Below are 12,457 nucleotides of genomic sequence, written 5' to 3'. Positions count from 1 at the left end.
TGTTTCATCTGAGCTGCTCCTAGCTCCAATTGGCCAGCCCCCGGGGCCAAGTTTTCTTTATTCCTGCTCCGTGGCAGCTCTCTCTCTCCCTCCTCCCCATTCTTCCTCTTGCATGGCCGCTTCCTTCTCCTCCCTTCCTCTCTTTTCCCCTGCTTGTTCTTTTCTTCCTACCTACCTTCCCATCCCACTTCTCAAATCTCCAGTACCACCTTTCCCCTCCACTGCCCAATCACAGGCTCTAGCCTTTATTGCCAGGTCAGAGGAGAAGGTTCCTGTGGCATCACTGAGAACTGGATGGGGGCTGCTCACAGGGGACAACCCCTGTTGAGGAAGCAGAATTAACATCAGAATGCAAACAGCTAATGCTACACCCAAGCCTGAGTCTATGCAAGCATGTCTTTTTTTAAAAATATTTTTTATTATTACGTATTTTCCTCAATTACATTTAGAATGCTATCCCAAAAGTCCCCCATACCCTTCCTCCCACTTCCCTACCCACCCATTCCCATTTTTTGGCCCTGGCGTTCCCCTGTTCTGGGGCATATAAAGTTTGCGTATCCAATGGGCCTCTCTTTCCAGTGATGGCTGACTAGGCCATCTTTTGATACATATGCAGCTAGAGTCAAGAGCTCTGGGGTACTGGTTAGTTCATAATGTTGTTCCACCTATAGGGTTGCAGATCCCTTTAGCTCCTTGGATACTTTCTCTAGCTCCTCCATTGGGGGCCCTGTGCTCCATCCAATAGCTGACTGTGAGCATCCACTTATGTGTTTGCTAGGCCCCGGCACAGTCTCACAAGAGACAGCTATATCAGGGTCCTTTCAGCCAACGGCAAGCATGTCTTAAGTACACTGCCCTGTGACCTTCCCTGGTGAATGTGTGCTGCACTGATGCCAAGATAACAAAGGAGGAGGAGGAAGGACAGGAGAAAGGGAGAACATAGAATGTCTTAGAGGTTTCACACAATTCCATGCAATTTTACAATATAATAAACACCTGTGTTAGTCAGGGTTCTCTCGAGGAACAGAAAAAAAAAAAGCAGTAAATACTTAAATTCTTAAAGGAGAATTCGTTAGGTTGACTTACTCAATATAGTTGGTGTAATCCAAAGTGGTTGCCTCATACCCAGAGAAGCCCAGAACTCACTAGTTGCTCAATCCACGAGGCTTGGTACCACAATGGTCCTTTCTGACAGGAAAAGCATGTGACTTTCCTGAAGAGCCACTGGTCCTAGTTCAAATGTCCGAAGGAGCTAGTTCAAGCATCAGAGAAATAACCAGCAACTACAACAAGAAGACAGATGGACTTGCCACTGAGAGTAAAGTATTCCTTCCTCTGTGTTCTTTCCCCTGAGTGGTCACTAGAGGGCACCACCTGCATTTAAGGTCCATCTTCCCTCCCCCATCAATTAAGGCACACAAAACAACGCCCCATAGACATGCCCGCAGGACTACAGGAGGAAGAGGATGTTCTCAGGTGATTCCAGTTTGTCCAGAGTCAACAGTTGAAGCCACTTACCACAGCACCTGTCATGATTAGGTATCAATTGCTGTGATAAAACACCATGACCAAAGGCAACCTGGGGAGGAAAGGGCTCCTTTGGCTCACATGTCTAATTCACAGGTCATCATTTATGGGTCTGGGCAGGAACTCAAGCAAGGCAGAAACCTGGAGGCAGGAGCTAAGACAGAGGCCATGGAAGAGTGCTACTTATGGGCTTGCTCAGCTTGCTTCTCTGGCCCCTCCCACATCAATAGTCAATCAAAAGAATGCCCCCACAGGCCATTCCAATGGAGGCATTTTCTCAAATGAGGTTCACTCTTCCTGGATGACTCTAACTTGAGTCAAGTTGACAAGTAACCATAACACTCCTGGCAAATGTCATAGACCTGCATACATACTCCTTATATGTGTGAGCAACACACCAAGTTTTATATAGTGATGAATAAATATGTAGAACTGTGTTTAAAATTCCATAAGATAAATACTGCAACATTTTATAGTTTTTAATTATTCTATGCATATTTTTCAAATAATAGATGCTTCTCAGATGAATCAGAACAAAGATTAAAGTGAATAAGATGTTTAACCATGAGGCCTTTAGGTCCCAGGATGAGACCCACTCTGGCCTTCTGTGAACTCACCTAAATAGAGAACTGGTATGTTACTAATGAATTTTGTACTTCTGCTGAAATTTAGAGGCAGGCACAGGAGAAAAATTACATTTTTTTAAAATTTTATTACTTTTCCTTCCAGAAAAGCTTTTGAATTTAATATATCACAAGTTATCATTAATTTAGGAAAATCTAAGTTAAAACATAGAGCCCCCATTTGTCCTTAATTTGGAAAATATATACACAGTCATCATCAGCTATCGCTGCTCAGTCCAAATCATTTCTCAGTGGTGTGGGGCGTGAAGCTCATGTCTGCCAAACTGGAGCCTGTTGATCTCCTGTACCACTGTCACCATTTAGCCCCCAAGCCAAGAAAAGCAGATGCCCATGTCCCTGGGTATGTTTGTTCCCTGAGAACTGAGTCCACAACAAAGGATGCAGGATGGCTTACTGCCTATCAGAAAGTACTGATGATCGGGGATAACTCCAACCCGGATCTGCCCTGCCCCTCAGTCACCTGTGATGTGTAGAGGCTGGGAGCTAGGAAACCTGCTTATACTGCCTCTCATAAAATGGTCCAATGGCTCTCCATGCAGACCTGACTCTACAGTGAAATGCCCCCAATGAGCTCCCTGAGACAATATGAGAGCAAAATCAATGTCCTCATTGAGGTCAGGTTTGCACATCCCTGGACAAAATCGTCAAGTAGAGGCCAATCCACCGCTGTTCATGAAAGTTGAACAGTGAGTGCTTCGGAACCCTGCATCCCTCAGATTTAAAGAGAAGAGAGACGAGTTTCCCACTCAGTCACCGTGGGCTCTATCACAACTCATCCCATAGTGGGGCAAGATAATAGGTACAGGGAACAATAAAGGACCCTGGCATCTTCTCTGTCCATCTGTGAAACAGCAAAGAACAGCGTAGTGTGGACTCCCATGCTAGGCATCATTGGAACAGCCTGGGAGGTCCCAGTCACTATTCTGTTTCTACCCTTGAAGCCAATGTCAGCTGACCAGGGCAGCCATTGGTTTGCTTTCAGATGCAACACTTCCATTGGCACAGAGGGGCTGGAAGCTTCTCCCCTCTTTCCCCTCCTCTCTTTTCTCAGGAGATGTTAGTGACAGAAAGGAAAGACAAGTGCTGGAGGAGGGGCTGTTCTCACCCTCCTCCCTCTTCCCTCCCTCCTTTACTTCCCTTCCCCCCTCCTTCCTTCTCTCCTCTCCCTCCCTCCCTCCTCTCCCTCCCTCCCTCCCTCCCTCCCTCCCTCCCTCCCTCCCTCCCTTCCTTTCTCATTATTTATTTATTGTGCTCTCTCTTTTTCTGAAAACCTTCTTAAGGGGACATGTCTATATGTATGGATAACGGGAAGCGAAATTGGAAACAGCTCAAAATAAGACTTTTCTGAGGCCAAAACATGAATTGGCTGAGAAAATATGAGTGCTGAGAGAGTGTCTTAGGAGTAAAAAGCAAAGAAAAAGGGAGAAGGAGTGACTTGGAGCACATGGGGGGACATGATGAATTCTGGTCCCAGAGCGTCCACACCCTAGCCCCTAAACTACGGTGAGAACTCACAGTGTCACAGGGACTTACAGATCTGAGAACACTGGGGAATTTTAGATGGAGGCACAGCTTGAGTTAGTTGAGTGGGGCCCAAATGTGACCCCATAGTCCTCCTAGCAAAGGCTGAGGCCACCGGATTGTAGACAAGTAGGTGTGAAGATGTGTCTAGGAGGGTGGAGGCCATGAACTGAAGGTGTATCAGCCCACAGCCCTGCTAGCAGCTGTATCATGAACCCTGCACAACCAGGCAGCGAAAGCCTGCTGCTCTAGACTCTTGAGTGTCAAAGTGGTGCAGATATACGTACATACATACATGCATACATACATACATACATACATACATACATACAAACCCTACCAATAGAACTACAGAGGGTCAGGTTGTAAAAATGGCACAGAGTGCTAGTTAGGACCTGGAGATGCTAAAACTCCACACTAGACCTGTTAGAAGGGGTTTTAAGAACTCCATGTGCTAAAAGCATTTAGACTTTCTACAGAAAGTCAGTCATCTAGAAAGCAAGATGCAGATGCCTTCAGCCTACAGTGCCATTGTCTCTGCCCCTAGTTTTACTCCTGAGTCAGATGAGGTAAGTGGCTCTAGACAGACTGCAGGTGCCAGCCATATGCTTCTCCAGAGGACCAACAAGAGGCTTTCTTGGAACCCTGAGAGCATTCCATAAGTCAGAAGTCTAATAATTTCCAAGGAAAAGTCTGCAGTTATACACAAACCTGACCTATACCTGTTGTCTACAGGGAAGCCATACTCTCTAAGTCTAACCCACACTCATCTTTGGGTTAGTCATCAAGAATCCCTGCATTTTCCCTACAGCTGACTTCACAACTGCTTTTTTCAGGAAGCAGAGAGGTGGCGACAAGCCCTCCAGGAGGCTTATACTTCTAAGGTTTATGATATTATTTTGCCCGTGGCTTCAGAACACCAATGGATTTGACATTCATTTGCATCTTGGCCAGCGTTGTTGTTGTGTGGGTGAGAATAATGTTCTTGTTGCCTGTCAGCACTCAGTAGGACTTCCTCCCTGTGGGAAACATTGTTGCCAGCACTCAGTAGGACACACAAACCTGCCTACCCCCACTCCCCAATCCCCATCCCTGCCCACCACAACCATCTTTTACTTCCCCTCATTCCAAGAGGCAACTTGTTGGTATGTGGACTTGCTCGGTTAGTTGGCTTCCCATGACCTTGGCAGAATACCTGAGCCAGTCAGCTTTCAAGAAGGCTTACACTATCAGAGGTTTCAGTCCTTGGTCACATGGCTCTGTTGTGCACCTTGAACACTGTCACTGTGCATTTGGACCTGTGACAGAGGAGGGTGGCTTGTCTACCTGAGGACAGCCAGCAGGCCAGGAGAAGAGCTAGCCTCCTAGCTAGGCTGCATCTCTGAAAGGTTCTGCCACTTCTGAATCATGCCAAGGCCTGGTGACAAAAAATTAATGTCTGGGTCTTAGGGAGTTATTAAAGATCTAAACCATTGCACTTATCAATATAGGATATAAATTCACTAAAGTGTCACCAAAACAGTTTCTTTATATATGCTGTCTATTTTAAACAAATCACCATCTAGTGTCTAAAAAAAAAAAAGGCTTTGAAATATAAAGGCAAGAGTGGTTGTAGAAATTTGATTGGTTGCTTTCATTCCAGTTTACACGCAGGAAATCTCCTGCTCAGATTAGGCAGGGCGTGACAGCTGCTGGTATCTCCTTTATGTGCCACTGATTGTCCCTAAAACTTCCCATCTCATATGTGTATAGAACCACTGGTCTTACTCTGACCATGGAGTCATTTCTCAAGGTTTATGTCCACTACATATTACAGGGATAGTCTGTGTGGTAAATACACTCTGTAGACCAAGACCAGTAAATTTGCCTCCATGAAGGGGGCAGGCGATCCTCGGTAACGGGAAAGAGATGGCTCACAGCTTTTGGCTCTAAATAACTTCTTCATGTCAATTATCAACAAATGTCAACTTTACACTGAATGCACAAAAATTGAATTATTTTAAGCTTTGTGAGAATTGTTCTATATTAAAAAAAAAACAGAAAAATGAGCAAACTCATTACAGACAATGACACAATTTCCCCATCTACAAAGCACTTTGAGCAAAAATAACTGCCTATAAAAAGAATTTACCAGCTCAAGGACATACTCCTTTGGCTTTTCCTACTTCTTGAAGAAACTTGGCTCTCATTTGAGAAAAGAGCAAATGAGGTTAATTATTATCAGTGAAGAAGGGAACCAGTACTTCATTAGTTATGCTAACGATAAACTATTTACAACCATTTATGACCAAGCAGTTGTAATTTGCATTAATTAGGCTAGACTACAAATATGAATTGGAACTTCATCAGGTAGGATTTCATTTTAGAGGATTCGACATGGACCCAGCTTCTTCCAAAGCTTACAGAACATAACAAAAGAGTAACTTCACTGTGGAGAAACTTAATAGTAAGTGCCTCAGCCTTGAGGCCAAGGACAGCACCAATGTGAGGTCATGCCAGTGGAGTGCATCTTGTGATGCATAATAACATTGTTGCTACACATCCATGGCTCTCCGTCAAACATCAAGACTTATTCGAAAAACCAGACAAGTCCAAGGAAAGAAGCAATCTACCAAATGCCAACCCAGCACTCTTCAAAAAATACTACAAAAAAAGAGAATAAAATATTAAGAGATGATCCCAGCCAAGAGGATCCTGGGAAGACCTGATGACTGAATCAAATGTGTCTTGATGGAGCCCCAAGAAGAAGACACTTGGAGTGGCTAAGACATCCTGAAAATTATGAGTTTTAGGTAATAATCCTGGATCTGTAGTGATTTATTAACTGATGGTCTTAGTTGCTTTCCTACCTCTGTGATGAGACACCATGACCAAGGCAACCTTATAGAAGGAGAGGTTTTTTGGGGGATTATGGTTTCAGAGAATTAGAATCAATGACCATCATGGTGGGAAGCATGGCAGCACACATGGAAGGCATGGTGCTGAAGCAATAGCTGAGAGCTCACATTCTTACTCACAAGCACACGGCACATAGAGAAAGCTAATGGGGAATGGTGTGTGCTTCTAAAACCTCAAATCTCCCCCCTCATTGATACACCGCCTCCAACAAGGCCACACATCCTAATCCTTCCCAAACAATTCCATCAATTAGGGACCAAGAATTCAAACATATAAGCCCGGTGGGGGGGGGGGCATTCTCATTCAAAGCACCCCACTGAAACAAATATCATATTACCTAAGGTAGAGCTATGAAGGGAAACAGTGTAGGTTTATGGGAAATTTCTACATCTTCATTTATGTACTTGAAATTGTTCTAAAATAAAAATGGTCTAAAATTAAAAAAAAAACCAACCCCAAAACACTCCTTTGTTCGTTTTCAGTGAATATTGCCCTTTTTGCATGTTCTATGACATTTATTTAGCTTTGCCCATTCAAGTCTTCTGTAGTATAAACTGACTTGATACTCCCCTTATCGCCTCACGTTTCCTGTTACCTGGGAGTCACAAACAGAAAGAAATTCACTCTTCTACCTTTTGTGGGCTGTGAGTGCTCAGGACAGCACTTAGCGTGGGACCTGGGGGAGGGGAGCACTTACACTTTCCTTAGGTAGGGTTACCATTTTAGAACCATTTGCAGAACAGAAGGAGCCTAGAGGATTGGTGAACACAGCTCCTGTCATGTAGACCATGATAGATTCAGCAATAGAAACCCTTTTTGGTGACTGTCTTGAAAAACTCACATTCTCTTGTCCTGGGTTGTAACAGTCTTTTATCTCAGCGCCCTTCTCAGTCTTAAGTCAAAAATTTAACACCAAGATAACGGCAATGTCTGGTGGGAGACAACCTTTAGCTTCCCTACCACAAGCAGACTAAGCCTCTGGTTTATTACTTTTTGTACTGGAGGGTTCTGTGTGTCAACTTGACACAGCTGGAGTTATCACAGAGAAAGGAGCTTCAGTTGGGGAAATGCCTCCATGAGATCCAGATGTGGGGCATTTTCTCAGTTGGGGATCAAGGTGGGAGGGCCCATTGTGGGTGGTGCCATCCCTGGGCTGGTAGTCTTGGGGTCTATAAGAAAGCAAGCTGAGCAAGCCAGGAGAAGCAAGCCAGTAAGTAACATCCCTCCATAGCTTCTGCATCAGCTCCTGCTTCCTGACCTGCTTGGGTTTCTGTCCTGAGTTCCTTTAGTGATAAACAGGGATGTGGAAGTGTGAGCTGAATAAACCCTCTCTTCCCCAACTTGCTTCTTGATCATGATGTTTTGTGCAGGAATAGAAACCCTGACTAAGACACCTTCCCAAGACATAATGACTTGTTGATATTGGAAAGCTAAGATTAAAACCATGTTTATATATAACTTGGCCACGAACTAAGATACACCTCGAGAAAAGGGCCTTGGAGTTATGCTACAACCCCAAGGAGCTAATTTTTTGGCTAGTTGATGATGATAAAGGCAGGTTCAGTTTGAAGCCTAATAAAAACAAGATTCTCTCTCTCTCTCTCTCTCTCTCTCTCTCTCTCTCTCTCTCTCTCTCTCTCTCTCTCTCCTCTCTCCCTCCCTCCCTTCCTCCCTCCCTTCCTCCCTCCCTCCCTCCCTCCTTTCCTTCTCCCTCCCCCTCCCCTCCTCCCCTCTCTGAATACTTCAGAGTCATTTCCTTGGAGGTCTGATATCAGTGGTAATTTCTTCTGAAATAGTCAGGACAACTCGATATTAATCTGATTCAGGACTGACTGCCTTGCCGAATGGGACTCCTTACCTGTGTTTTTGGAATGTGACCTGCCTGTATGATGAAGATTGAGATAAAGAAATCCAGTTGTAGGTCTTCAAAGCACATGGTATTGGGAGATTAAAAAAGAAAATAAATCTTCAGAAATGTTACAGACAAAAGGGAGGTACATGGTGTAATGAATTGGTCATAGAAAACGAGACCCTGCTGCCTTCAACAATGCAATCAATCCTAATCTGAAAACTGTTCTGGCCAAGGCTGGCTAATCTTCACTGCATCAAGAGACCCTACATGCAGGACTTCACTCCTGGCTTGCAACTGACTTTCCTGGCTTACTGTGCCATAAATCACCCAACCCATTGGTTAAATAACTTTATCGAAGAGAGAAGAAACTTCCTGGTGAAATCCCATGACTAGATTTAGCTCACTCTTTGAACAATAATTGCCATAGTTGAAACAGTATATCTTAAATTGTCACAATGTATCACCATTTTATTTCTGTGCCCTTCAAGTTGGATATGATCACCATTGTCTTGAAGAATAGCCATGATGAACTACATGAAACCCAGTTATAGATCTCCAAGGCTCATGGTACAAGGAGATTAAGAAAATAATAATAAACCTTACAAGATCAAATTAGTTAACATTCCCTGTGAATGAAAGAAGAAGTCACAGACTTTCAAGACTTCGGAGATTCTCATTAAGTCCCCCGGAGGCTCTTTCCCCTTGAGGTTCCAACTGCCACTCTATAAACAGTTGCCTGAGAGAGACATTTTGGTGGTACAGCTTCCTGTTAGTCACCCTAGCCCCTGGGACTCCTGGAAAGTCATTGTTAAACCATAGGAGACTGGGACAGTCTTTTTCTTTGCTCTTCATTGTCTTCTCTACTTAGAGACACTAGATGCTTTTCTCTCCCCAGTAAAAGTCATGCAATGGTCTCACTACATGTCCTAAAAAAGAACATTGCTTAATAGTGAACATTATGTGACCTCTAATGAATAGTCAGCCCACTTATAATTACATGCTTAAAACTCTATGTTTACTCACATAGAAATATTTCATAAATTGTAATTTGAATAAGTTAAAATTATAATATTTTATGGAATTAAAAACAATTGTTCATATTTTGGTATCTTGCTTTATTTTCTGTTTGTGGGCTAAACCTTTTATCAATCTGAAAATTTTCAGTGAGATTCAATGCAATATTGTTGTGCTTTGAAAAGTACATCCTTTCAGGATTTACACTTGTTTAGGAAATAAAGACACATTTGTAATTCATGGCTGAAGACACACCCTGTGGGACTCATGGCTGGTAAATACATTCTACACACACTCAACAAGAAATCATTGCCTAAAAGTATGAAAAGACTCTTTTTAGTTAACAGTACAGTACTAAAAAATATATTGTAAGGTTCACTGTAGCAGATCCCCATGAGAAGTCCCAAGTTCTGTAGATGTAAAAAAAAAAGTCTGATCATAAATAGACTTACAGCATGACTATAAACAAGACACTGTCTCCCAACTGTTCCAACTTCCTTACCTAAGAACTCAGGTGGCTGGAGAGGTAATTTGAGGATTGGTGCTCTGTGGCCTTGTTGCCCTCACATGCTCTTCCTTTCCATGTCTGCCAGCCTGGTGAGCCCATCTTGCTTCTATTACACATCCATTTGCTTCCTGACCACTGTAGACATTCTCTTCACTCTCTGTGGAGCTCCTCTGACATCCACAGAGGACCAGTGTCCTCTGCCTCCATGTACTTTGCTCTGCCTGCATCACTGAGCTCCAAAGGTCTCCCTCTTCCCCCTCTCCCCTCTCCCCTCTCCCCTCTCCCCTCTCCCCTCTCCCCTCTTCCCTCCCCTCCCCTCTCCCCTCTCCCCTCCCCTCTCCCTTCTCCTCTCCTCTCTCCCCTCTCCCCTCTCCCCCCCTCCCCCCTACCCCCTCCCCCCCTCTCCCCTCTCCCTGTTCCTTTTTCTCTTCTCATAAAGTTAATGCTTGTCTTTTGCCAAATAATGTAAATTGTTTCCCATCCCACCTCTCTCCCATCTTCTCCTTTTCAGATGTGTGTCATGCTGCTCAGACCCACACACCCCTGCAGGTTTAGTGAGATTCACCTTTGAGTGACCCATTTACCCAGCCTCATCCTTTGAACCCACATGGGATATATTTGCCAAAGCACAGACCTAATGATACAGTATCTCCTCCTTCTGAGTGAATGTCAGAAATAGAGCCTTCCTATCTGTAGAGGAAGTTACAATTGTAACTCTGGTGTGCTGTCCTTTGAGAACAGTATTGACATAGACTAAACACTGACCAGATTTGGAGTTAACAGATGAGAATCAGATAGTTGATAGATAGATGATACACAGATAGACAGACAGACATATAGATAGATAAGTGATAGATGATAGACAGACAGACAGACAGACAGACAGATAGATAGATAGATAGATGATATATAGTGAGATAATAGGTGATAGAGAGACATACAGATTTGTTGGTACCATATACCAAATTCTTATTTTAAAAAGAAAATTCTTTCTTGCCACTACCTCTTGATCTGTCTAATCTCAAATTTAAATTTCCTTTGTTCCTTCCTCAAAAGTCCCCAACACACCTCCAATGTTAACTCAAGAAAGCCTCCCTTGGGTTTGCTAAGGGACCTCATGCAATTCAGAAACAGCAGTTAACAATTGTAGATTTTGCTACAGTTTATCCCAGAGGACTCTCATCTTTTCATGGTTGGGACCTCTGTTCCCAGCAGACTGATTGACAGACAGGAGACAATAAACATGGGCTAAGGTTATTTGAAGCATCCATTTGGAAGTGGCTTTTGTACCAGGTGCCAAGGGAAGAAGAAACAGATGAAAGACAATGGAGAATAAAGAGCCCTTCCTTTTAGGTGGCTTCCCAGCTCCAAAGCATGAAACAATTATTAGTAAGTGCCATTGTGACGTTAGGCCATCAGTCAAGAAGTATTAAATGATTTCTATCGCTGTTCTGGAAAGCTTAATTGCTGAAGAGGTCTGTGGAGCCCTCTGTCACAGTGACCCCATCTCTTCCTTTCCCATTCCTAGGGAGACAAATAAAAAGAACAGAAGTGCTGTCTCACAGGGACTTGACTTCCAGAGGATGAACAATCTCCTTGGGTGCCAAGGGCACACTTGACTCCAGAGTGTGACTTTAGCACACCACAGACCACCTCAAGTGGTTCTCCATAGCACTTGACACACACTCACTGCATATACACCCATGCCTTCATACAAGCAAATTCCCACAGATACTCATTCTCCCACATGCAAGTCCTCTCACACTCCATCACAAGCACACACACACACACACACGCACACGCACATGTGCGCGCGTGCCTGTGCACATCTCCACATGCTTCCTTTCATGTTACAAACTTTCATATCTTGTGCACACACACGTATTAGTGTGCATAAGACACATACATTTATACACACATACAAAACACGTTCATACTGCATGCAATGCACACAAACAGGCCTATACTTACACCAACAGACATATGTTCACATGAGCACTCATGAGCACCTATGTTCGCATACTTGTTCATAGATGTGCAATGGATGGACACATGTGTATACACACATAGGTACACATATTCCGAGGATCACAGATGGACCTAGCTTACATGTACAACATACTTACACACATTACTGTATTTGGACAGTGTGAACTCTATCTTGGTTCTTCCCTCAACTGGTCAGCTTCCTCTAGAAAGTGAACTTGAGGTCAAGTGTGCTAAGCCATCTCCAGCTCTGACTGCTTCTCACCCAGAAGTGAGCTGTTTCTACTCCACCACAAACTGAAAGCCTCCAGGAGCATCAGGTTCCCATAAAGCCCTGTTTTCAGCAAGAAGCCTTCAGGAGGAGGCTGCCTGCATGAGTCTGACTCTGGAATCCTCAGCAGGAAAATGTCACCACTCACTGATAATGAAAACAAGCGATACAATAAATGGTGCAGGTTAACTGTGACCATGTGCAGTCCTTTTGTAGCACCCCAGTGCAAGCTTCTA

This window comes from Mus musculus, chromosome 17, assembly GCF_000001635.26.
Source record: "Mus musculus strain C57BL/6J chromosome 17, GRCm38.p6 C57BL/6J".
Classification (NCBI taxonomy): Eukaryota; Metazoa; Chordata; class Mammalia; order Rodentia; family Muridae; genus Mus; species Mus musculus.
This window is presented reverse-complemented; position numbering follows the sequence as displayed.